This window comes from Anser brachyrhynchus (assembly GCF_964034855.1).
Source record: "Anser brachyrhynchus genome assembly, chromosome: 7".
Taxonomy (NCBI): domain Eukaryota; kingdom Metazoa; phylum Chordata; class Aves; order Anseriformes; family Anatidae; genus Anser; species Anser brachyrhynchus.
In genome coordinates this window covers 38156600-38178122 of record NC_137701.1, presented here as the reverse complement: position 1 = coordinate 38178122, position 21523 = coordinate 38156600, and the positions used below count along the sequence as shown (strand labels likewise).

Genomic DNA, 21523 nt, shown 5'->3' with positions numbered 1-21523 from the left:
AGAGAAGAGGATGAAAGCAGAGAAAAATGTTGTGCATTCAACTGCTTAAGTCCTGCTCAACTCCGCGATGACAAACAAACAAACAAAACCCGTGTCTCTTTTTCTCAGCTCAGTGATTACAGCAAACCCACAGTGCCAGCTTCAGACTGGCAAGGCAACTAGCACTGCTCACAAAAACAAATTCAATGGATGATTTTTTCTTTGTATCAATTGATTTAATTATAAGGGTCTTCCACATTCTCACCTATTTCCTTACCATCAGTCAAGGCATATTTCTGTTTTCCCTGCTGTTGTTTCAGACATATGAAAAAATGAGGAATGAGGGGAAAAATCATGAAGGTATACTGTACACACAGAAGAACTGTGAAATAAACTCTTTTCTTGTAAAGTCACTAGTTCAATGGCACATGCAAAAAAAAAGCAACTCAGGAAATCCACGTTGCCACAGTAATTCTGATCTGTCTCAGAGCTTCCACCCAGGAAAGGTGTCTCTGATGTTACCTAGGAGTCATCCAAACAAAATATTTCAATAAGAGGCACTTGGCACCCCTGTTCTAATTCAACTTTTCAGCTGGCAGTAAGAAATAAAATTAAAATCAAAAATTAAAAAAAAAAAAAAAGGATTTATTTATGATTTATTTACTAGGAAAGAGATGAACTCGCAGGACATGTTAGTGCCTGGACCCTAACCTGGCTGCACTACTATTCTGGGCTCATCGGCACATCAAGAATACTAATTTAGACTTAGGGCATTAGGGAAAACTCTCCGGTTTTAAACACGGAAAGCTGTCATTTAGTTATTTCTTGAACAAATACACTTCAAACAATGTGAAGGAAACGGCACTTCCCATTTACACGAGTTTACCAACAATAATCACGATGAAAAAGACAAAGACTATTCCAGGTTTATAATGGCTGCCAGTATAACACGCTGTCCCATGCAGCAGGGTGTGTAGATGTTGCAAGGTCTGAGAAACTTCTTAAAGTTCTCAGAAATCTTCAGCCAGGACCTCTGCCCATCGACATTACAAATGCAGTAGGAGATCCTCTTATTCTGAAAAAGCAGTCATTAGGGCGGCTCTGCCTTAGAGATACTCTCATTAGGAATTAGTTGGACTTACAAAAGCAGGTTCCGAGCTCATTTGTAGCAGCGCAACAAAGAAATATCAGTCCTTAAAAGCAACAGGTTACTCTGTTTTGGGATGGGTTTTGAAAAGAGCAGAGCCTGGGCTAGAAAGTATAATAAGCAATTGCTGCTCTGTGTCCAACCTGTGCAAATCAGGAGTAAACGTAATGATGTTAGCAGGGTCAGGCTGGTGGAGCCCATCAGCAGAGCTTGGTAGGGGTAACAACGACCACAGGGAGATAAGATAAGGCTGTTAAGGTTGGGAAAGAAGTATCAGGATTACCAGAGCATTTAGAGCAAATTGAGACTGTTCTCCCACTCTCTTCTAGGAAAAAAAAACGATCCTTTGCACTTCACCCTGAGGGGGGAAAATAATCATTAGCGTTATGTTATAAAGACAGGTAAAATAATTGTCTTTCTAAGATGCAGACGCCTAAACCAAGTAAGCATTTGTGTGCACAGCTGTAATTTTTATCCATTGTGACATAACCTACCCTTACTATTATCCTCTCCCATTAGGTCATTTCTAAAATTTAGCTCTCTGTGAACCGGGACCCTGCTCTTCTGCTGGTTCGCACAGCTCCTATTTTTGCCACTGTAAATACAAGAAACAACTTGGCTGCATGGCATGCTCTCCTTCAAAGCTGTAGGTTAAACAAAACTTTAACTGTTTCAGATAAAGACAGGCAGAAGGTGTTTTTAAAAACATCCCAAGCGAAGGAGTGCATTTCCTGCTTCCCGAATTCAACCTACGGCATCAGACATCTGTAACTCTGTTTACATTCCAGCCCTTCACAACTTAATACTGCTCGAAGCATCAATAATATAGGGCACATTTCTGACTGTTCTTTAGATATTTTTTTATCTCCATGGGACTTCCTGGTTTGGGATTTTGTAGTTTACAGTTTCTCACTAATAGTAACTAGCTGCAGCATTTGGCCTTAAGAGTTTACATATTATTTAAGTAGATATAGGCAGCCTATTTTAATTAAAGAGCCTTGTAGAGCGCTTGTCTGTTTTTCCCCCTCCAACTATATCAGTTGGCTTAATAAAGATATTACCACTCCCTATAAACCCAGCTGTAATCAAGTCCTCAGATATGCTAGCATTTATTAATGTACTCTTGCAGCTTTAAAAAAATATATACTATCTTCAAGTAAATAGATGTCCATTGCTTTAACGAAAGCTGTGTGAGCTTTCTGTGGCATGCACACATTTTATTTGGTGTATGTGTGTGTGAATGCACTTTCCAACACAACTAAGCAAATTGCCTTCCTCAAACCAAGGATCATCTGCTCTTTATTTTTGTACTAGAGCATCCCATTTAACTGTACAGGGTCTGCTCTCAGCACAAGCTCCCCTTTCCTGGGGGATGTCCAGCACAGGCTCTCCTCTCCCCCACCTGCAGAGGGCTACATTTTTACAGGCAAATTCATCATCCAGCATAATGCACCATGTCACATCTACATCTCTGGTGTCCCTCTGTCCTCTTCTCAGGTCTCTTCTTCAGATTTCTAATGTGCTCTTGCTGCATGCACTCTCTGACCACCATCTATATAACTTTCCGCTACATGCCTCTAAAAATTGCATTACCCATTGCATTATCACAGTTTGGATTACCCAGACTGCTGCTGCTCTTGTTGTTTCTTTGAAATCTACATTCAAAGCCAAGGCGAGACACCAAGACTGCAGTTTGCTTATCGTACAGGGCTTCTTTCCTCTATAACATATCAAATTAGTACCTGAACATCACCTACCAAATCGACCGTGCATATTCACAACTCTTCCAACATTTGCGAATAGCATTACTACAAAGGAAAGCTGGAGACAGCTTGATTAAGCAACTTGCCCAAGGTCATACAGGAAGTTGTAGAAGAGTTGAAAACAAAAGCCAGATCTTAGCTCCTGTCCAACCCTCTCTGGAATGAAAAGGCCAAACTGCTCTGTGGAAATATTAGCCGAGTCATAGATCTCATTGTATAAATTTCATAATGAATTCACGACTTAGCAAAGAAAATACGCAGCGCTCCCAGCGCTGCTTTCCAAGGAAAAACTGCAACGGCGCTGCGGCAGCTGGGAAGCGTTCCCTGGGCTGGGAGCAGCGCTGGCCACGGCTGGAGTCACTCGAGAGCTGGTATGAGATTGTTTGGGATGGCAAAAGGAGCATCCCGAGTGCAACAAAGGCAGTATTTGTGTCTGCCCTCCTCCCTGTCTGCGTGGCTCTCGGTGATAGCCACGGGAATAAACAATGGTCCTGGCCCCTTGGCTGCAGACAGTTTGCTGCAGAGGCCCAATTAAGTTGTTGAAAGCCTAAACACGGGCACAGGAATCTGCTAATGTGGTTGGGCATGCACAATAAGGCCTCGATCTGGCTCTGCTCATGCGCACAGAGCACCACCTTGCCGGGAGAAGAGCCCCCCGTTACCACCAAGGCTCTTCCCACCGAGAAGTCCTGCTTGGCCGCAGGCCGTGCACGTTCCCACTTGTGGTGGGGAGGACTTCTGGATTTGCATGGGCATGGAGTTGAGGTGAGTTGGGTGGTCTTGGGCTCACTGCCACCACGCAAGTACACACAGTGGCACATCAACTCCATCATTGCTATTAAATCCCATTGTTGGCCTCATATCGAGTGGGAGCAAGGACTGCGGGGGCTCTGAGGAGTGACCCTCCACCAGGGGTCTGCCCGCACCCTCCACAAAGATGCTGGGGATGAGCTGGAGATGCCTGCAAGGTTATCTTCCATGGGAGCCACATAAAAGCATGCTCATGTGCATATCTACACGTATTCGCCTGTACACAAGCAAGCAGTTACTAAAGAGAGATTCCCCCTGCCCAAACCTCGAGCAGGTTCAAGCCTCCCTAACATAAACACTTCCAGCAGCAAACGCAGCCTCAATAGCAATGCCAAGAGCAGATAGAGGCTCCCACATTGTCTCGGTACACAGGATGCCGGCTTGACATCATTTAGCGAAGACAATGCTCGCCCTCTTTCTTTTGGAATCGCGTAAAAAACTTGGCTGAGTATGAAACGACTTCAAAGACACGTTTCTGTGCCAGCCAGGATGCATCAAAGTTGGGAAAGCAACGACCCAATTCACCTGATCGGGGTAGCTGATAGAGGAGCGCGGGGAAGCTGCTTTTATCGCTGTACCTTCCCGGCGCTTCCTTCCTGACCCGATGCTATTTCAGCCCTGCGCCCACCTCCGCGAGACCTGCCGGCCCCCTCCGGCAGGACGCGGGAGGAAAAAGCAAAGGGAAGCCCTAAATAAAGGAGGCCCGCGAGTTTCTGTGCAGTTACCGGGCAGTCACATCCTTCTGCTTTCCCCTGAAAAATCAAGCATCACCTTATCGTTTCCTCACCAAGATTAACTCCTGCTTCCTGAGGAGTATTTCTGAGGTAGAAAGCAGAGGTGGCAAATAAAAAAATAAAAAAAAATAGGGGAGGAGGGGGGCTGAGAAGCCCAATCTGTCAAGCTCCGTTTTAGAAGAAAGGAAAACTGAAAAGTGAACGTATTTAACATGAGCTATTTCCTGCACTCAGGAGGGAAGAAAGCATGCTCCTAACTGTGTGCATGAGGAGATCTGTACTCGTGTTATCTCTGACCTGCAGCTTAGCCCTTGTGTCTCAGCTGCCAAAAAGCTCCCATTCAACGTTATGCTGAGTTCATCAATGCTCCACGTGTCAGGATCCTAACAGGAAAAAGCAGGACAGACAGTCACTCTATTCAACTGCCTGGGGACCCCATGACAACTAAAATCCCCTTGCAGACCGTCCATATCAACCTACGGCAGGTCAGAGCGCGTAACCCCTCCAGAACCGCAAGCCCGGGCCCACACCCTTTCCCCTTGTCAACATTGTCACTTTAAACAGAACATCTCGCCTTATCGCCCAACCTGGAGTAAGGATGACAATTAAGATGGATTGCAAAGCCTGCCTGCGCTTTACAATTAACAATAACTTGGCAGCGGGTCCCACGCAACTGTTGGGTGGTATGGCAAGAACTTTATCCCTGCTTAGTATTGCATTAGCATATTTAGTAGGCTGCAAGACATAATTCCTCAGATATGAACATATTTTGTCTTTTCAAAAAATCTGCAATTAAGCCATAACGTGCAGGCAGTGTGCAGCCGGCAGGAAACTTTGCAAACCCGCTGTTATTAGGGGGACTGTGCAAAAATGGCCCCTTTTGACCTTATGTCAATTATCTATTTAATAAGGAACCTATTCAATTAAAAAAAAAAAATGTCTTAGCATGGTCTTTGCTGGGAAGCAACAATATTCCAGAAACTATAGCTGATACTCACTCGGCATCCACTCTGTTAACAGCACTGCGCTTAAACAGGTTGGGGGTTATTCAAAAGCAGGGCTGGGGCATTTTGTTGTTGTTGTTTTAATTTTTGGCTAGAAAAGCAGAATGCCTCCCTTCTGCCAGTCATTTTAAAACTTTATGTTTCAATGACTGTCAGCGTGGAAGAAATAAACCCCATCAAGCAGCATCTTCCTCTGTATGTCGCATCTCCTTTTTTCTCTCAGACTGTCATGTTTACAGGTAAATTAACAGCCCTCCTAAATTAATTAAACGCGTTGGAGGAGCAGCTATTTAGCACGGCCTGACTTTATCGATTTCCTAACGCAGCACAAAACCCCCCTCAGCCCTCCGAAGCTTTTTAAGGATGTTTACGGTGTACATTCGTCTACAAAACCTGATCAGGTAGGGGGGGCAGGCAAAGATCTTCCTCCGATAACCCGGGCATTGTCCCCCGTGACATCTGTGCCGCTGGTGGACAGGATATCCTGCCAAATGGGAGAAGACAACTGCGTGACCCACCTTGGGCGAGAGGCACCGCGCGCTGATTTGAGCACAGCGGGAGCGGGCGCTGCAGCTCCTCGCAGCCCCGGCACGCACAAAGAGCAGCCCCCGCCCCGGCAAGAGCAGGGGGAGGTGAAAAGAAAGGGGAAGACACACACACACACACACAAAAAAAAAAAAATGCAGTTTAGGTGAGTAGCTCGTATTCGATAAGGAAAAGCAGATGAGAGCAACAAATGCAATTCAGCACACAAAGTCTTTCTTCATAAGACCAGCGGAGGAGCGGATTAAACCACCTGGCAATCTTGGCAAGAAAAAAAGAAAATCTCAGGCAGTGACAAAACAAAACAGGTGTAACAGGTATAAAACTTTTGCTCTCCAGTAATGCCCCTCTCTTCCCTGGAATGCTTTGACAGGTGCAGAAGTTCAAGTTACAGCGTGGAAGTGGCAAATAAATACACAGCATTAGTGTCTGACGTGCTCGCCGAGCAACCGGGGATGTTAATAACTGGCAAGGTACACTAATCTCTGATTGCAACATTTGGTTTACCTTAATCTGGAGGGACAGCTGTATTAAAGAGGGAATTATACTAATCAGTTCAAGGCCCTTGCATATAAAACTTCCCATTAGGCTTAAAGTACAACAGCTTACGCTCATTCTCTAGGAGCCTTACATCTGGTTCTGAATAAGGCTGGCTCTCATTTGCAAGGTACAAACCGAAAACAAGGGAGGGGGGAGCTGACAGTTGCTGGAGGATGGTTGATAGAAGAACAAGCTACTAATTCTTTGAAATTTTTTACAGCACGAAACTCGCTGTAAGGCATCTTAACGCTAAAAAAACAGGCATGTGTTATCAACCCTAGGCCATTTTTTCCTGTTACCGGAGGTGACCAACATAAAATAAAATTGATGATGTCAGTCAAAAACAGCTAAGCACAAAGCTTGGCTTTGTTATCTTAAGTCAGAAGGTATGATAGGCCATGCCATATGGCTCTAATCCTCCTATATCTTCCATCACCTAACAGGCAACCTTCATGTAGCATGACCTTATTTGGCTGGTCTCAGGTTAGGGCTGCCCAAAGGGGATTTTTCTGTTTCTGCTATATCCAAAGGTTTATGTTGATTTTTTTTTTTTTTGAGCCCTGCAAACTATAAATCCGACTGATTACTCTGCACTCTTTTGCTTGACTGAGCCTTTACAATCAGACATCCCCGTTAACAATAAGCTCCTAATGAATCAAACATCTATGGCATTAGTTTCACCTAGCTGCCTCTTTCCCATGCACTGCAGCTCTTTGTCAGACCTGGCTTGATGAGAAAAGCTAGTGACACTTGGTGCACCTATTGATAAACAATTCAGTAATGAGGGGCATAACAAAAATTACCTAAAACAACCTGATTAAAAATGACAGGCAAAGGGTACTACAGAGCTCTGCAGTTAAGGTAACTCTCGTATGTCGGGAGGGATGGAAAAAATAACGAGGTGCAACACACTTTTCTTTAAAATTACAACTTTGCACTCACATTTTGGATTTTTTTCCCTTTTTTTTGTCGGGGGGGGGCTTTTTAACTAGGAATTTAATCAGCGTTAAATGGAAAACGTTCCATCATTATAAGAGATTCATCTTTTTTCAGAAAATTTGAAACTCAAAAAGCTTTTTCTCTCCTTTTTGATGAACGACATTAATAGTAAAAAATGCTTTGCTATCTGTAATTCAACTTTCTATCTATAGTAAATTCCTATATTATAACCCAGTACTTTACTTCCTTTGTTTAAATATTGGTTTTGTTGCTTAAAAGCACATGTGGGCTGTAAACAAAGGATAAATAAGCTGTGAAAATAAAAGCAGGCTCCAAGGAATAAATAAGAACAAAATGGAAAAGACTGCACCGTGCTCCTCTGCGATGAACACAGGGATCTCTTTGTGAGCAGGAAAAAATGTGTTAAAAGGGCACATACTGCAACTCTGAGGCAAACTTTGAAATGGAAGTGTGGAAGCATAAGAGCATTTGATTCAAAATCAGCAATGTGTGGGTTTGCATTTGTGTAGCAGCATGTTGGGAGGGTTTCAATCAGTGCACAGATGCACTTGAAAATCAAATATGGACATGGGGAATGTTTTTGGATATAGCAAATGAGGACTGATGACATGTTTACACTTTGCACATGGATCCAGTACAAAACCATACCCTGCAAAGAAACAATAACCACCATTTGCTGCTTTTCAGGGCTGTAACAAAATGGTGGCAAAGGAAGGGAATACGAGTGTGCGGCTGTCCCCACCTGGGAGGGACGGCACCGTCTCGCTGCTCAGGGGCTCGTTCTGCTCATGGCTCGCTTGGGGAAGGGACTTTGTAACAAATACTGCAAAAAAAAAAAAAGACGTGGTTTGCAAAACAGCAGAGCAAGAGGAGAAGGAGAGGAAAAGCAAATTTCAATCATCATTAATGTCTTTCTTTGTTGTCAAAATATTTTCTTTACAGAAGAATTAAAATTATAGTTGGAATGCCACTGGAATGGAAGAGGGAATAAATGAAAGCAAATGCACTTTCATAATCTCCCATGGAAAAGCTGCAATTTTGACATTATTTCAGTATCTGGCTCTCTATATCCTTAAAGGAGAAATTCCTGGCTTATAAATAATGTATCCCGAGCTATGCTGAGTTGTTAATGAAAGTTTATCGAGATGGCAAAACTTTTTTAGAAGGCAATAGTAGTTGCAAGCAATTGCATCTGACCAGACTATAATGTATCCCTCTGGAAGGCAGCTCCAGTTCACAGTATGAAGTAATCTTTTGTGAATGTTTTCCAAACTGTGATGCATACTTTACATTTTAAAGGAAGAGGCAAAAGTTAGCTATCTGTGAAGAAAGGGGAAAAACATCTGTTCCACACTTTCTGCTAATCAGACCTTAAGGAAACGCACAAGAATTAATATTCCACGTTTTAAACTTTTATGATTAGTCCATTTCAAAGTTTTAAAAGGGTGTCGTTACAGTTCAAATAGTACTTCAGACATTTGACTTCTGCCACTGATTATTAATAATAATCATCCCATTTTCCCTTACACTTTTCAGCATGAATTCAGAATGTCAAAGCTCATTTTCTCATCAGCCTCAGACGCAGTTAAAGCACCGCAAACTTGAGTTCTCCTCTCAGGCACGTTGGTTTTACAACGGCACAGGGTTAGTGCCCAGCTTACGCTGGTGTAAGTGGATCCAGATCCTTCTGAATACACTGACACAGGCTCTGGACACTTGGATTTTTGCTGTCAGTACCCGAATTCCTGGGTTTCTTGGCCCTGTCTCTGGAACGTGTCCAGCCAGAAGTCCGTGTGATTCCTGGGCCAGGTTGGCATCTTGGATAGTAAAAAAAGCCTACAGGGAATTATCTAAACACAGTCAAACCGTGGACTTCATGAGATACTTCTGTGTGTATTTAGCAAGTAAGATGCTCAAAACTGATAATTTTCTCTTTGCATGTTGCTACAGAAAGGTTTGATTTGCCTTTGCACTGGTGCCACTTTGCACTGTGCCACCCCAGCTGAGGCCCTGAAATAATACCAGAGGGCTTGGAGTTCCGCAGCAGGTCCCTGCTCCATGCAGGGCAATGCCACTCACTGGAGCAAGGTACTCCATGCATACCACTGCATAAATAACTGAGAAATATGGTTCAGGCAATACTTTAAAAAAAAAATCTGTTTTCTGCTTTATTTCCCAATGCGTGCTCTAAGCTGTTAATTGCATATGCAACAAAGCCAAAGTTCTGGTCAAAGGCAATCATTGTTTCTCTGCAGTTGTGCTGAAGGTCATGCTTGCTGTAGAAGTGCGAGTGCGTTACATCGGTACGTGCCTCTCCTGCACACCGGCACCAGCCTGGGGAAAACAGAGCCACAGAGATCACCTCCTTACTGGCAGGTGGGTGGGAACGCATCCCCACAGCTTGAAAAGTTACCCCTTAGTTTACCTTCGACAGAAGCCTGTGATCACAGCTATGATAGTGGCTGCACATTTCTTCAGCCCCATTCTCCAAACTTCTCTCTTCTGAACGCATCCTCCTTCAGCTAAGGATTCAGCACACAGGCAAAGCAAACGCCACCAAGCAATGCTTCCTTGCACTGTGCGGCATTGATAATCAAAGCTCAAGGAGGGATACCTGGCTGGTGCCTTGCTGCATAGTTCACTTCTACCCTGTGCCATGTTTTCTTGTCCACTGTTTGCACGTCCAACAGCAAAAGGAAGAACATGTTTAGCATCCAAGCATGTATGTTGCATAATAAAGGTTATAAGAAATTATTCTTATGGAATGCCATCTGGCTCATAAAATCCTGGTACCTCTATTTAGGAAAGCCAAATGGAATTCTGACTTGTTTCCGTGATTTTCCTTTCAAGTAGAGTAAAGCATTTCCATTTATTTCTCAGATAACACAAAGTGTCATTTCCTTTTGAGAGGCAACAATAAATACAGTTGTGCTTTGGAAGCCTGTTTATTTACCATCTTTTCTTTTACTCAGGAGAGGAACAGAGAGTCCAGTTACTATAAGATCGTTGTGATTTCCAGATGATAGAGATCAGCATTGTTCCACTGATGTCACCTATGTGAGGCTGAGCAGAAAGTATCAAGGGCTACTCTTCCACTCGTACCCAGAGCCAGCATCAACATCGTGGAGTGAAGTTTGAAGTGGTGGGTACCAAAGGTGCCTCATGTATGACACAAGGATTGTGCACTCCTAAGTCATGATAGGATGACATAGATTGTGATAACACATAACAACATGTAGAATAGCACTTCCACATTCACTGCATGGCTTTTGAAGCACACTGTAGCTGTCATCTCATCCTTCAGCCCACTGCTTGCTCCATACCTGAGAAAACATCCTGTATTAAAGAGAGGCAGGTAAACCTTCAGGCTGGGGAGGCATTAAATGCTCAATTGTATGTCTCGGTGGCACTGGGCACAACTGAGGTGCCTCACCACTTTGCCAGGACTAAGTGTTTCGTCTCTATTGTCCTTCACCCAAGAGCCACCTTAGCACTGCAGTTTAATATTCATGTCATCACCATTGCTAACTGTTAAAATCTGGATGATATAAATAATGAATTAATATGTATGTGCAGATCTCTATTTTGCCCAATATTTCTTATGCTTTTTTTATTGGAGTCTCAGCATTCTGAAGGCAAATAGAAATGATTCTTCCCCTTTCAGCTTGCCTTTGCTGTCACTGCGGCGAATTAGCAGCTCCACTTCAGCCACTGCGGTTATCACAGATGAAAGGGGACTTTGCTTGGGCACACCAAAATGGAGCACTGCCACCAGCCAACGTACACAAACTCACCAGCAGCCCCTCGACAGGTGTGAGCATGGTCTGGTTTTATCTACATCCCTAACCAAGGGATAGTGACTTTACTGGTTGGGGCTGTCCTTATACCTGCAGAGCCTCCAAAGCCTTCACTGGCCTATGACATACAGGACATGGCACAGGACAGCGAGGTTAGGAGACTAGCTGAAATTAGAGCCAACTTAATGAACTTACTGTATAGGCACTCATAAGAAAACAAAATCTCCAAAAGTTCACGATTCAGCTTTAGCAGGTGTTTGCCTTTGAAAAGCAAAGCTTGGGTCTACACGCTCGCTGGGTAGAAACAAGCTCAGCTCCGTTTGCCTCGACAGAGCCAATGCCATTTACATTGGCAGTAAATCTGGCCCTAGCTCTGCGTTTTGGGAGGGAATCTTGAAAAACAACCTGCACCAAGCTGTTCCTTTTTTCCTGTTTTTGAAAACTTCATTGGAATACAAGTTTTTAACCCAAATTCCACAGTCAGCCTCAGTCTGAAATAAAAAGGAGAAAAGATCAGCAAAGGTTCAATTCTCAGGCTTAGTTTAAAAATTATTTGAGGTCAATGAAACCCAAAATAGGCCACCAATATTAATTACACCCAGGGTAAGATTTTTCAAAACTATTTTTGAGCTGGAAGATGCAGAAGAATGCCTGATAAGTTTTAAAATCACTTATGATGTGAGAGACCTAGAGCAATGCGGCTCTTCAGAGCCATCATACAACCAGAGATGCGTTCAAAGGGTATTCCTACTACCTCTGATAGTTACCAGATAAAAACACCTTTTGCGGAGCATATCTTCAGCTCCACCATTAATGGTGGAGCTATATGTATTTTTTATTACTTGAAGATCTGGTCTGGTTAAGTTAAAAAGCCAATTAATAAAGATGAATTTAGGTAACTGTAAACCATATGCTCAGTCCCCAATGAGAACGGGTGACTTTTACAATGAGGCTGCCTAGAATAACACTTGCTCAAGCACCCAGTTTTGAGAAGTGCCACAATTTTGAAAGATTTCAATGAGAACTGGCCATTAACAAGTTAGGTGCCTTTCCTCAAAGTAACATCTTATTTAGATCAGGAGATCATTTTCCCCTCCTGCTCTTAAAAAACATTTTGCTATTCATTCGGTGTGCCCTATTAGCAGAAAATAGAGAAAGTTCTGATGCATCATAGCATGCATCTGAAATTCTAATTCTAATTAACAAGAAGTCATCTGTAGTTGTCCGACATCATATTATTAATTCACAAAGCAATAAAGGGATATATTTCAGACTGAATGAGAAGATAGGTACTGAACAGGGTCATACTATTTCACTACACATAATTTCCCATGATCTTTAACTATTTCAGACCTATACAGGTGAACTTATACAATGCATTATTATAAATATAATTTCTTACATATAAAAAGCAGTTGTACCAATATGGTTTATTTTCATGAATTTAAAACCTGATTTAGTACTAAATCTGTATAACCCAGGGTTGCATAAGGAAATATATTTTTACTGTAGTAGACTTCTGTACTCTGTATTTTTGAGCAAGAAAGGCAATTATAGGGACACTGTAATATGCTTTCTGGCATTATGATCAATATGTACATTAACTTATTTTAAAATTATATTCAGTAATGGGAACAGTAGATTTGATAACTCATAGAAAGGAGAAAAAAAAAAAAGCGTATTGTAGTTAACTTCTAATCAAGTTTACATTCCAAAAGTCTTCTGCTAGACTTTGACCTACACCCCAGAGGTATTTCTTAAAATGGATACCCATTGAGTAAAACTTTCTTTCTCATTTTAAAAAAAAAAAAAAAAAAAAAGTTAATTCAAAAGTGTAAGGAAACCTTAAATCATCCATCCATCCGTCCATCCACCCATTACCTTTCCAGCAAGAGAATGTGCAGTTACTAGAATTTTATACAATTAGTGCTCTGAGAGTCCTTTAAATGCAAACCTGTAAGAGGAAAGTAAAAACAAATCAAAGTTAATCATGACTGGCTGGAACAAAATGCTTAAATCAATATGACGACGGCTCATCTGCTCGTCATTTAGCCATTACCTGGGAGACGAGGACCTCCTGCTATGCCTGATTTTTTTTTCTTTTTGATACAGATTTACCACCGCCTCGGTTCTGCAGACACATACAAAGCCAAAGTCATTCCAGACTCCCCCTGTCATTATACTGTTTACTCTTCATATCTTATTTATTCCTGTTTGTTCTTTACATTGGATACAGAGACAAGCACATACAAACATTGGGATGTTCAAGAAGTTTAGTTAGAAGGGAGGGCAAAAGCCACCATCCTGCATTTACAGCATCTTGGAGAAAATGACAGCACAACATAACAATGCTCCTAATGGAGAAAACCTATGTATGGAAAGATTTTCTTTAAATTAAAACGAGGGGGAATGCTGCACAACATTAATCAGCTTAGAAGTAGTTTGAAGTATTTCTTCACCATGTACAGAAGCCAGGTTAAAACATGTTTCTAGTACAAATTTAGAAATGGAAACCTCATTGTCTGGTGTTTAATGCACCAAAAAAAAAAAAAAAAAGATATAAAGCACAAAACTATGGAGAAGGCATTCTGGTGGTCCCATAGACCTGATCCTTACCCTTCTCGCAGGAGCAGAAATCCCAAATCTGTTCACGTTGCTGGTGTTTCACCAGGGTCTGCCACTGGGAGCGGAATCAAACCCATTGTGTGCACCATGCACACCTTACTTTTACTGAAAGCCACAAAACTTCCCCAGAAATGTAGCCTGTGGGTTCTGAAGGCAACACACTTCTGGACAGCAAAGACTACCTGGTCATACTCGTGACAGAGTAAAGCTTTTCCTGCTGGTTCCCAAACTGGAATACATGGTCATGTCTTCTTTTTGGGAGATGGCTGCTAAATGGGAGCCAATGCCACCTCTGGAAGAAAAGACTATTACACAATCTCAAAATGAATACACCTATTTGCATATATGAGCACTGAAGCATTATATGCAACCAATATCTCTTCTTTATACCATTAGGAATATAACATCCTACAACTCAGGCCAACCAGAATAATGGGGGGCAGGAGGTGCTGATGTTTTGGGCTATTTGTATAAGTTCATATAATTCTACAGTCAAAGCAGCTCTAAGTTGATCAGAGACGTCTAATAAGAAACCAGACTGATCACAAACACTTTTATTTAATAAACAACAGTCTTAACTGCGCTCCTCTCAGACCTGTATGTGTACAGGCTTTCTTGGATCCTGATGGCACCACGGTTACAGAAAGGCAAACTCCGAACTGAGCAGCTACCGTCCCCTCCTTCTCGCTTTTCTTTTCCCAGCAGGTTAAACGTGGAAAATGCTAAAAATCCATGGGGAGGGGATACGAAATGAAGCGTAAATAGGTATGGAAAACCTATGAGAAAACTGTTATGGAAGGTGCCTGAATGGCAAAGTGCAAAGGGTGACAAGAAGAAAATTGTGATGGCACACAAAAGGCAAGAGAATAAGAAAGATGTGATACAATAGATAGCCGGCGTTCGCCTATCAACTGCCTGGGAGCTCCTGTTCCTCCCTCCTCCCCCTCAATACGTGCATTTTTTTTGTTATGATAAAGGACATTCATGATCAGTAACAATGTTATAATGATAGTAAATGCAGGATTTAAGGTATATAAAACCTCCAGCCAGCATTAGAAAGCCACCGAGGGGGAGTTACCTTGCACTAGGTTCTATTTAGTGATGGTTCCACTCTTTCACTCCCTGACTGCAAATCAGCATTTTTAGTGGACAATAGGCTCAGCAGTGGCCTTATGATTGCCTCTTTTCAAATGGAAATGGCTATCCTAACTCCTCTGCCAGGTTTTTCTTACTAGAGCACAAATTGCAGTTTACAAGGCTCTGAGGGGAAAAAAAAAATCTTAGCTGAATATCTTTTTTTTATTCGACAAACTGACATGTAAATTACCCTTTAAGTGCTCCACTCTAGGGCTCTGATCATCTCCTAATTGTCACAGTCAATTGTAGCCAACAGTCTCTTCAATCCCAAGCGCTTTGACAACAAGCATAAGGATCAAAGCAGAATCAGCTCCCTTCAATATCCCTCTGTTTAGGATGCTACAAAAAGCCTGAAAAAGAAAGGTGTAAGGGCATTGCTGGAGAAGGGACTGAGAGTAGGAAGTACTACAGCAGTCATTTTCTTCTTCACTAATATTATATATCCCTATATGCTTTGTAATCCCGTGTTCGGCACGAATACATAAACATCACGGAGAATAAATGTGGTATAAGATGACTGATGTTTTACTACTTAGAAATAAATGCATCGTACATTTGTGCTGTCTCCTGCATGCCTGTCCCCCCCATACACTCAGCTCTCCCCTCTGCTCTGGGAAGGAATACAACAGCAATCATTTCCTAAGCAACTTTTGGGTTTTTTTTTCCCAAAGCGGTCCCACATTGTCTTCCAGGACAGCTGGGGTGCCAAGCACCGTACCCGATGGAAACCCATGGCGAGTTGCATTCACGGAGCCGGGGCGAGGGAGAGGAGCAGCGGGCTGTTTGTGCAGCTCTGCCTTTGCTTTCTGAAGTGCCTGTAACCCAAGGTCAGGCAGAGGCTAGAGCAAAGCCCGCTCGTTCGGTTGGAATCCAACCCTCGCAACAGCCAGTTTCAGTCACATCCAAAACGGCTGGGAAGAAAGACAAGAATAAAAACAGCAGTCCTCAAAATCTGCCCAGGGAAAATGATTTGCTGCAATTCTGAAAGAAGATTCACCTCTTATTGTATTCCCAGCCACTTTAGATCAGCACAACACTGCGCTGCTTAACTTTCTGTGCTGGCTGGCTGCGTTTGATGATACGAGCTTGCTCGCTCTGCAACACGCTTTCATACCCTCAGCGCCTCGCAGACGCCTCAAAGTAAGCCTTGTTGAAGTTGTTTTTCTAGGGAATAGGAGTAAGGCGGAGCTATTCTGAGTCATATTTTTACTTCTAAACTTGTACGTATTCACTGACGTAGCAGTAACTCCCACAGAGGCTCCCAAACAGCCTCTGCCGCGCAGGCTGCAGGGGAGGAATGGCACGGCGGCTGCAGGAGATGTGCTGCTGGAGTGGGAGAGAGCCTGCAGGATACCAGGGAAGCAACCCAGGCATGTGCCAATCCAAAAGGATTTCCAGACACATAACCAGGCTCTGCAGGGTTAGGCAACTGGGTCCTTTGGGGGTCTCCAATGAGCTTGCTGTGAAACAGGAAGGATGCATTTCCCTGGAGCTTTTGTTTTTCCCAGTCCTTCAAGAGAGATGTTCCACAGGAGAGCCTAAAGGCCCAAAGTCCAAAAAATAAAGGGAATTTGGAGGTGAAAACCTACTTGCTCCTCCATAACAAACTAATTCACTTCCTACAGCTATTTTCAAGAAACCTCCAATTGACATTTCTCAAAGACGATGCACTTTGTTGGCTCATGTAACGCTGGAGGAGTGGTGGGCGAGACAGCTGAAAGCATTCAGCAACCTGCTGCCCTCCTCTTGTCCATGACTGATTGCAAGATGAGCCAAGTCAGATCCATAGGCCAGCAGAAAGCCATTCATCTGCCTAACAGGACCCCAAGGCAAGGCTTTGAGGTAGACATCTCCAAACCACCACTGACTTTGAGCTCCCCAAAGAAGACCAAAATGTAAACAATGCAAGCAGTAACTCTGTTTTTACAGCCTTGGAGCTTGTAGGAAAGATGGCACAGATGCAACAAGACTTCCTATAGAGCTGCTTCATGCCCACGCACTGCTCCTGCCCACACCCACCACCACGAGCCCCCTGGTAACCCCGTGTGCACGTCGCAGAGCGTTACCGGGTCAGGGATGCTGAACGCAGACAACGCGCGAGATACCGAGTTGGCGTGGGGACTGGTGAGAAAAGTCTTTTCAGTAAGGAACAGGAACAGAAAGTCAACATTTCTCATGGGAAAGATATTCCAAAAGGACTGGTCGGGAAGCATCAAGAGCACTCGTTTGAATGATGTGGAGACAATATAGAAGGTTAATGTATCATTTTAAATAAATACAAAACCAAAGCGATAACATTGAAGTGAAATGTTTGTCAAGCTGTTTTATTTTCATGTTATCAAAGGGAAATATTTTAACTATTTCCAACCAAAAATTTCACTCAAAAAGGCATATTTCAAAGAAAGCTTTCAGCTTAGTGAAACTTGCTTTCACTGGCATTATTTCTTCACCAGAAAATTTGCAAAAAGTTCTGTAGCTCTGTATAACAGTATCTCCTCCAGACAGCTAAATCCTGAGGTGGCTCATGTTTAGATGTACAGAAAAGCTTCTTTGATATTCAGCATTGCAAGGCAAACCTCATTATTTTCTAGGAAGATTGTTCCAAGACACTAGGACACCTTCCAAATGATGTCTTCCCAGTATTAGAAAATTATTCCACTGCTATTTAATTCACCAGAATTAATTTGATATATAAAGATATTTTCACCTGCTCATTTACTCACAAGAATACCACAAGAACTGTACAGTCACAGGAACATGATTATTATTTTTTTTAATAACAACCTATTCTTATTTAAAGAACAGAAACATATCCAAGTAGCAAGAAATCAGCTAACACAGCTTGTATTATTTTCTCACCTCACCTGAAAACACATCCAAATACTTATTACATGTAACTTGCTTCCCAGCTTTGTCTGCGGAGTCGCTGCTGACAGTCTGCAGACAGATGAGTAGCACAGTAGTCTTGGATATTTTCCTTGTTTCCAGCTGCTAAATCATAATAAAGAAGGTTAAAATAATACTCTTTTCCTATCAGAACTTTTCCATGGAGATAATTGCTCTAGTGTTTGCAAACTACAGATTTCATTACCAGAAAGTAGTAGTCCACATGACCGTGAATGGGAGGAGATAAACTCAGTGAGACAATTTTCCCTTAAAATAAGACGTACATTATGGAAAAAGTTGGAAAAACCCTGCCCTGCCAGAGAACACGGACTTTTTTCCAACACAAGGATTGCACAGCACTAGAGACTGTGAGATGGACTAAGCTATTTGTTGCACGTGACCGTTTCATAATCCCTGAGAGTTGCAGTTTATTATGGGGGATTGAACAATTGCCTTGCATGACTGCAACAAGGGGGAAGGCGCCATAATATTGCTCATGCGATGGAGCAGCAGGCAAGAAAGTGGCTCCTCCGGCCACCCCACCTGCCTGGCAAGGCACTAAGGCTGGCATCGCCTCCCACATAGAGCAGCAAGTCCTGGAGCTGCCCAGGAGTGCAGGGGCTCCTCCGGAATTGTTACACCAGCAAGGGAGCTCTGCGTGCTGCTCAGCAGCATCATTTACTGATAGGATGCTGCTGCCCTTTACTACAGCCTATAACATAACCCCCCAATCTGGTTGTAAACGGGGGGGGAATAATAGTGCCCATTGTGTCGCTGACATTTCTCTCGGAGGGGGTGGCTTTTCAGTAAGCAGTTATGTTTCCCTATTTAGTTCTAAACCACGGGCGTGGATTTTTGCAGCCCTAACTTTTATGCTTCTGAAAAGTGAAAGGATGAAAGGTTACGCTGGGGGAGTCTAGAAGGGACGGCCAAGGCGCATGCACTGATGGGATGCAAAAGTCCGTGGCCTCACAACCACTTCAGAACAATTGCAAGGTTACTGATATGGCTTCTAAATCGCCAATGATTAACCACTGTGTTCTGGTCATTAAATCCTTGTTCAGTTAGGTCTTTCAGGCACCAAAGACTATTTCTTGCCAGGGTGCTTTGCAGGTACCAGCACTGAGTTTGCTAAGCATATACATCGAGTCTCTACTTCTGCAAAGGCCAAAGCCATGCAAAGAGCCCTCAGAAGTGCTTGGGAAGCCGTCTGCTAAGGCTTTATCTGGGATTCGTTCTAAGAAAATCACATGCTGTTTTTTAAGTGATTATTTCTAGAAGGTGCCCAGAGGCAGAGAGGGTGGGACAGTGACCGCAGCTCCTTCTGAGCAAAGGCAGAGGTTCAAGCCACTGAATGATCACAGCAGAGATCACAGGACTTGTGCTGCTGTAGCCAAATTTCATGCAACTGGTTGCTGTTGGGGAGAAGGAGCTCTCTTGGGTGCCTTCGCAGCTCATTAGCAGAGTTCCTACTGCAGCTAGCTCAACCACACAGCTCCCACTCTAGCCACATCCTTCTGAGCCCAGGAAAACATCACAATCCCATTTTACAGAGGAGGACACAGAGACCATTTTAACTCTGGGATCCAAGTCTATTAAAAGCTAATGAGAAGATGCATTGTCCAGTGAATTCACCAAAGTCATAAAAACATGGGTTTCTGAGCCAGGGCCGCAGCACAGAAGCTCCCAGGTCCTCTGTGCTCAGGCTGTATGCCATCGCGGAGACCTTCCTGCTCTTAGCCGAGGCTTGGTCAATGCCAGGCAACTTAATTTATGCTGGGGACACTGCTCACTCCCAGGCTCACGCACACCATCCAGAACAAGGGCATCATTCATGGGCATCAACATCTGAACTTGTTTGTAAAGAAAACTCTTTTAAATAATAGCCAGGGAGTTACAGAGAGCATGTCTAATCATGACTATTAAGAATATTGTTCAGTATTTATCAGCTCAGACAGGAGTTTGCTTCAGAAAAGTGGTTTCAGTAGAGGATCTTAAGTATATCCCCACTGCTATAGTGAATGCAGATATTATTTTACAATAGCAGAATTTCTACCTATTACTGAACGGTAAATTTAATTGATGTTAAGCAAGAAGAACCACAAGAACACAACGAGTGCCCATTTCTCACAGCCTCTCTATCTTGCATGCAGTTACTTAGGGCTTATATACCACCAGTTTAGAAACATGCCTAATTGCTTATGGTCAACGTCGTACCACTGCCAGATCACACATTAAACAGATAACCACTATTATTATAAGAGCAACTTCCTTGACCTCATATTTTGGTCTGGCTCTGAATTCCTGTATTTTACCAGTTTGGTTTGTTACGTTATGCCAACCTTCTGCCTGTACATGTCATTTTCTACTCCTGTAAGTGACCGGTGCAATAGAGAGCTTACTATAAAATGCATATTTGAGCACATGAATAGAATAAATTCAAGAAATGTGATCACAGTTGCTCCTGCAATGTTTTTATAAACACAGTCTCTGCTTTTTTATTATAGTTAAGGTACAGTGTGTTATTTGGCAGGGGAATCTGACTTGAAAATGTAAAAGGTTCAGGCAACCACACATTTGGAAGTAGAAATCTTTCCTTAAAACATGGCTCTGGTTTTTAAACATAGCAAAATTTCTGGAAACTTCAGTTTCTCAAAGTCTGCCAAAACTGCAGTCACATGTAACATATTCTTGGGGCTTACATATAATGTTTCAAGTAATAAACAACATCTTGTTTAGAGCAGCATGGAAAAAAAAAGGGGGGAAAGCACTCATTAGGAGTCAAAGCTCTACATCAGTACTAAAAACAAAACATGTTTCTCACAATGAAAACTCAGAATAACTTTTATGATTTATTAATAAAAGATTTATGTGTTCTTCACATCTCTAATAATTGCAGTTAAAATCATAGGTTAAATTCTTGCGGCAATTAGGTAAATTATATTACAAAAGAAAGAAAATTTCATATTCATTGAAGTGCACTCAGGTTTTCAGTAACAAAATGAAGAGATATTAGCAGTAATTCAGTAACGGAATGAGCTATATATCGTACATAACTATACATTGCCAGCAGCCCTTCAGTGTTTTCTGTATAACTCATTTATCATACACTTTTTATTCAGGAACAAGGCTGTATGAAAAAAAAAAAAAAAGAAAGATTTTTTTTTGCCCATGTGAAGTCTCATCATGCAAAATATTCACAGCTTAAATATATGCACAGTCATCTCTACTAGTCAGACACCATTTCAGTCCACGCATCAGAATACATATTAACAAAATGATATTGAGACAGAAATAGCACACCGCAGCCAGCAGTGAAGTATGGGCCATAATGCCTACCTCACTGGGATCTGGTCGGGTTTAATTAATTAATGCTTATGAAGCACTATGAGCTCCTCAGATCATCACTTCAATTCATTACCACCAACATTTGTTTTGTATCCCACTTTCCCCCCTTAATTCAACAGTGAATTTCCTTCAGAAAGTGTTGCATTTATGGAGTAATGCAATGGCTGGAGTGATCTGACGGAGCTGCATTTGCAGGAGTACAGAAGGGAGCAGGACCCCTTCCCCTTCCTTTCTGTTCTTTTGGCATCAG

At 42.6% G+C, this 21523-nt stretch overlaps 1 long non-coding RNA gene across 2 annotated transcripts; it reads right to left on the bottom strand.

The window, feature by feature from the left end:
• Window positions 1–7390: 7390 nt before the first annotated feature.
• LOC308197855 lies at window positions 7391–18061 on the bottom strand. 2 transcript variants are annotated; one of them, XR_013953382.1, is made up of 4 exons: window positions 13337–18061; window positions 13122–13231; window positions 9906–11768; window positions 7391–9814 (listed from the first exon to the last, which is right to left on the bottom strand). It is a non-coding gene; the product is annotated as an uncharacterized lncRNA (long non-coding RNA). The 2 variants fall into 2 exon arrangements; XR_013953383.1 differs by lacking the exon at window positions 7391–9814 and having other exon boundaries at window positions 10288–11768; window positions 13159–13231.
• Window positions 18062–21523: the final 3462 nt, after the last annotated feature.